Raw genomic sequence first — 6,000 nt, forward strand, 5'->3', positions numbered from 1 at the left:
TCTCAGGCCCACTGTGATTCCTGAGTTTCCTACTTCACAATTAATTGAAAAGGAATATGGATTTGTATTCTTTGAATGGGAACAGCACTTCTTCAGCATTTACTTTAAGACAGACAGCATGCAGCACAAATTCTGAATAAAACTGACATCAGCTCAATGTAGTAATACTGAACAGAAAGTTTATTGAAAAGTCCCTTTTTTCCCCTCCTCCAGCACAAACCCACTGTATTACTGTACTACACAAGCTATTTGCTTTCTACTGCTTGGAAGTTTGGGCTGTTTGGAGAGTTTACAAGTGAATCTTATCCCACAGAAAATTTTTATAGCCATGTTATACTACCAAAAGATTTGAATCAACTGAGAAGGTAAATGAGAATGAACGATTGAGAATGAATTAAAATGAAGCCTCTTTCCATTGTAAATACTTACATGCTGGGCAGTGCAAAAATTTGCTTTTGGATAAGTGTTTACAGTGGAAATACCGACCATTCTTTAAGTGGTCATAATGTTCTGAATGTTGTTGCTAAACCTTAGTTACTTTTTTTTCTCTGTTTTCTGTCACACTGTATGAAGCGTCAGGTAATACACTCACAGAACACAAACCATCAACCTGCTTTGTTTAACTCACTGTGAAAAGAATGATTCATTCACTGTCCAATCACATTTCTGACTATGCTCATTTTAATAGGCTAAGTATTGTCCTAATTTCTCTGCTAATCATGAGAAACACTTTCAGTCTCAGTTCAGAGACTGTTGCTAAATTTCAAGCTGGGATTAACACAGTGGTAAGAAATCAAAACAAGTCTAAGTAATGGATTTAGAGTATTTTGCATGCACTCAGGTGAGAACAAGTAGGGTTGGTTGTTTATATGCTTAGATTAATGTGTACTCATCTCTACTTGCACCTGTAAGGCCAGGATTTTCACTGGTTAATGCAACTTTCTCAGCAAGGTTTAATTACCAGAAATAAGCACAATGACAGAAAAGTCAGTTATTGTGTAACTAAATTGGTCTTGCACTAGTTTAGAGAGATGTTTTTATGCTGGGTGAATAATTGTATGTACTTCAATTGTAGTGGCTGTACTGTAAATGGACTCGTATCTTCACTGGAATGAATCTTGGTTTTCTGAAAGTTTCCCACTTGGCAGGAGTCAGGAAAGGTAAGATTAACTTCTAGTACTGTCGTAAATTTGTTCAGCACCAATTTGCAAATTTTATCTATAAATCAAGTATTAGGTTTTGTTAGGATAATTTCCCCACACCAAGCTAAATGCTGGGAAACATTGCTCATTTTCCTTATCTAACAGAAAGCAATCCTTACTATTTATTTATGGAATTATGGATATTATTGGTTTTGACTTATTAGAAAGAAGCCTGACTAATGAAATTATAGGGAATTTTTTAGATGTGGTTCTCAAATCTGGTCATGTTTTAATTTGGACCTCCCATGAAGATAGTACCAAGAAGAAGGTTTCTGATAAATCTCAGAGCATCCTGCTAAATAAGAATTTATCTCAAAAATAATCTGTTTTCAAATATGAATAGGTAATTTCATAAAACCTTGAGTCTTTATTTCACTACAAATGGCAGTGATTGGACATGATATGATGTTCAGTTTCCTGTTGGGCTATTATTAGATGGAGAAAACCAAGCTTCCCAGACCTCCCCAGAAATGGGCTTATTCCGAAAAAGAAAAGCTGACAACAAGAATTATTAATGTCCCTAAAAGCTAACTCCTACTCTGCAGGGTAAATAGAAATAGTTCAACCATCTGCAGTAGTGTCAGTAGAGTTAAATAACTTATATAATATCTGGAGTCAAGAAGAAAAGATAATGAAATAAGTCACCCTATAGGCAATACTTTGTGACAGCTACAATATTTAGGAAAGTACATATAGACTAAACACAATTTTGATATCACTCAAGGATACCTATGAGAGAAATTGTATAACAGTGCTCCTTTAACTGTGATGAAATGCCTGGTTTGATCCCTTCTTGAAGAACCACGTCTTCATATTCCAGGATGATGCACTTGTTGCTTTTAGCATTTTATGTTCCTAGTTATGCAGTGAGAGTAGACTGACAAACAGCAAATGTCATATTCCTCCTCCTCACCCTGTAACCATAAGGTTGGGGTTAAAAGTGGGAGAGAAAAACAGGAGAGGAATAAAATAGAGCACAAGAAATTTGGCAGCATCAGAAATCTGTATGTACGATGAAGTGCTGAATGACGCATTAAGGCAAACCACCTTAATTATACATTACATGTGGTAAATTACAAGATAAAAGTATTCTAGAAACTAAATCCATTCTATATCCCTATGTTGCATTATCCTGAAGTGACCCCGGGCAGCCAAATGTTCTTGCAGTCTGTCCTTGGCTCCTTTTGCATTATACAGGTTCCCAAGCCAAATTTGCTAAGTTAAACATCTGAGCTGCAAATAAAGATCCCCAAAGCCTACTGTGCTTTCCTTGTTCTAAGACTCCCTTCACAGTATGGCCTCAATTCAAATAAGTACTTAATATGTACTTAAATCCCACTTAAATCAATGGGATTTAAACATTTGCTTAAATGCTTTGCTAAATCATGGTCTATTAAACTGTCTATGTTGGAGATCAAATTATAATTTATATTGCTGTGATTTTTTTCTGGTGTTATATATGAGACCCCAAACTACATTTCACTGTAGTCTTGCTTGAACCAAAGCTGGAACTGTTTAAAGGGAATATGTCTAAGACCTCAATTCATCATATTCAAGAAACAGATTTTAATTATTTTGGACATCAAATATTGTTAAATTTGTGTTCCTGATACAGTGAAACCAAATAAGCTCACTTAAGAGACTCAATGCTTTTCAATCACCGGCATTCTGAAGATTAATAACATGAGATTTTCAGTAATGATTGCAACCCCTGGTAAATGTGGGAACATAATTTTTACAGAAGGCAGATACATGAAAATATTTGAGGAGGAAGGGAGATTCTTTTTTCTTCTTTCACTGATTTGTTGGCAGTCTTGGCTCTCTTTCTTTTTCCCCCACAAATGCAACTAGGATTGACAAGGAAATCAGTCTTTGTAGCAGAGGAGGCAGCAAGAAAAGAAGTTGCCAAAAGGGCCATCAAGAATCCCCAAGAAATATGATGTGTAGGGAAAATATGTTAAAAATATTGCAACTGTATATACTTTAAATTTTTTAGGAGAGAGTCACATGTCCTACTATGCCTGGGATGCCCAAAGTGATTCCTCTGGCCTTATCAGTGTGTTTTTGGAAAAGAGTGAAGATGGATGGTGGGAAAGCGAGGACTCTTCTTGACTTCTCCTGTAGTGCAAGTTCTCTGCTTGTAGTGGAAATCAGCCAAAAGACAGCTCATATGTCAAGAAAGCCCAAGTTAAAGGATGAGTGGAAAATACCAGATGCTTACATTTGTCTTTGATTTTCTCAAAGCTGCTAATACTGGTTTTCTGCTTAATTAGCTAAATAAGGGATGGACTGTCCTTCTCTTTCATGTACAGATATTTCTCAGATCATGTAAGATCTGAGTTAGCCACCACTAGGGCATTGCTGTTCATGAAAGAGGAAGACCTTGATGCTGCTTTCTTAAACAACATTAACAGGAGATAATTGCTGTACAGCACATCCGATACTTCTCTCTCACAGTTCAGCTATCCTATCAGAAATGCCCCAAGACAATAATTCCTGAGACAACTCGTTGTCTGACAGTTAGTTTACATTTCTGTCCTTGGAAAAAATTACTCTCATAGGGTACATTTTCCCAATTAGGCAAGATTTATTTCTAGTCAAAGTGTTGTCTTTTTTTCACTGCTTAGTTTTCTGTTAAGCAGCTAGGCTTTTCCTAAGAGATTTCAGTATGTTGTCCATAACCCCAGGGGTACGGATGCACAAATAAATCTAACTCTCTTGGACATGAAGTGACTTTTCTGTAAGGGAACTTTTTTATGGGCATCTGTAAGTGTTCTTCAGCATTTTTATGCTTCCTGAAAGGTGAGAATAAGTCAAACATGCATTAAGGTAGTTCAAACGTGCAGAACCGTAAGACCACACAGAAAGAGCATTTAAAATAAAGAAAAGGTGAGCCTCTTAACTGAGGAAAAACTGTATGGTGTTGATCAGCTGTAGAATCAGCAAAGCAAAAATCAAACAGGTTCTGGAGAGGAGTAGGTGGGATCCACAAAGCCATCATTATTAGATATCATAAATCCATTTAAAGTACGTTTGTTCTTTGTGTCACTTGTCTAATTACAAATCCTACAACACAGTCTACTGAGTATATCTGATATGGCCTTTTCAGGCAGCAATTGTAAGTGGTCTGAACATATAGAATTTCATAGTAATTTTAATATTCTATTGTTTCCATACTTTTATAAGATATGCATGTATAGTCAGCTGTACTTATCACTTATAGAAAAATGAAACATATGCAGAATAGGTTGTAATTTAAAACAACTGGCAAAGTTATATTCAGAATATAGTTTAATAATAAATGAATACTAACATTTAAAATTCATGCATCACTATTTGGAAAAATCCTACTTCAGAATGTAAAACATGAAAAAAATAATAGAGTTCATCTCTGATTGACAATTCTTTTTATGCATTAATTGATATATATTTTTAAAGTATTTCTTACTAGGGTTTTTTATAATCTCCAGTAAGCCATTACAGGACTTCTGTGAAAGGGGGAAAATAGTAATTTGCTGAGCAGGGAAAGTAACTCTCTTCTTATACTTCATCTGATGATACAACTTCTTTATCTTTTGTGTTCACGGAGGAATCTTTCTTTTGCAACTTCCTTTGTTCCCAAGCTTGGATAAAAATTATCACTTTTTTTTTAAAATCTCAGCATATTGCAGTGTGCTTTGTTTCTCTTCAAAGGCTGATGTGTGACTTGTACATGAAAGTGTTCCATGCTTTTGTGTTATTTTTTGAAGATTTAAAGTTTCCACAAATATTTACTACTTCCCACTCTTTTCTCACAACTATGAAGTGTAGATATAAAAAGATGCCCCCTCCAATTTTCATGTTCTTTATAACAATCTGAATTAAATTAGAAGGGAAAATGCAAAAGAAATTAAATTGCAATCTGACTTTCTTTAAATGATAACTATTAGATTTAATTTAAAATTAAATATTGATAAAGTATTAATTTTTCTTGGTGGGAAATACCATTAATGGAACAGTTTCCCAGGGAAAGAGAAACAAAGTGATTAACTGTCCTTTCTACTTGAGTAATGAGATATTTCTAAAATAAATAGTTTTGCCTGGTTTAGCATTTGTCTCTTAGGTACTTATGCACAGGTCTAAGACCTCAGTGGTATGTTCTGGACCTTGTTTTGGAGTGTCTTAACTCTCTCTCTTAATTTTCACACTTTTTAGAAGGGGTAAATTGCAGCAGGCTAGAAGAGAATTTATTTCAGATTCCATAATTAGAAATAAGGGAAAAGTCACACACATGTCTAATTTCAGTGACACAATGACTGAAACTATTTTTAAATGGGAAATAATGTCCAAATATAAATTCTCATGAAAAGGTTCAGAGTTTGAAAATTAGATAATTTTAATGTAGCCTTATGGTTGTTTTTCAGTTAGAAAATTAAACTCCAGAAATGTCCCCTCAGCTAAATGAGGTTTCTGCAATGTTGAAATTAATCAATCAGCTCTTCAATAAAAGCCAAGCCTCAAATCCACAAGCATGAAACAACAGCTAGTAATGGCTATATAAATTGATTTCAGAAGGTTAAATATGCACATTCAGGGCTTAAAGAACAAAGTCTTCACGGCCTTATCCAAACCGGTATCTGTGTGACTCCCATTACTTTGCATACACTGTAATCATGAAAATTAGGGACTGGGTTTAGATGAGGCCATGAAGTTTGATTCATGCTGGAATGCTGGATCAGGGTATGTTCTTTTCTGATGAACGAGATCTGTGGAAGTCTTGATACTGAATCATTTTGTTCACTGCTGGGGGAGGAAGAGG

This window comes from Psittacula echo (genome assembly GCF_963264785.1).
Source record: "Psittacula echo genome assembly, chromosome: 10".
Lineage (NCBI taxonomy): Eukaryota > Metazoa > Chordata > Aves > Psittaciformes > Psittacidae > Psittacula > Psittacula echo.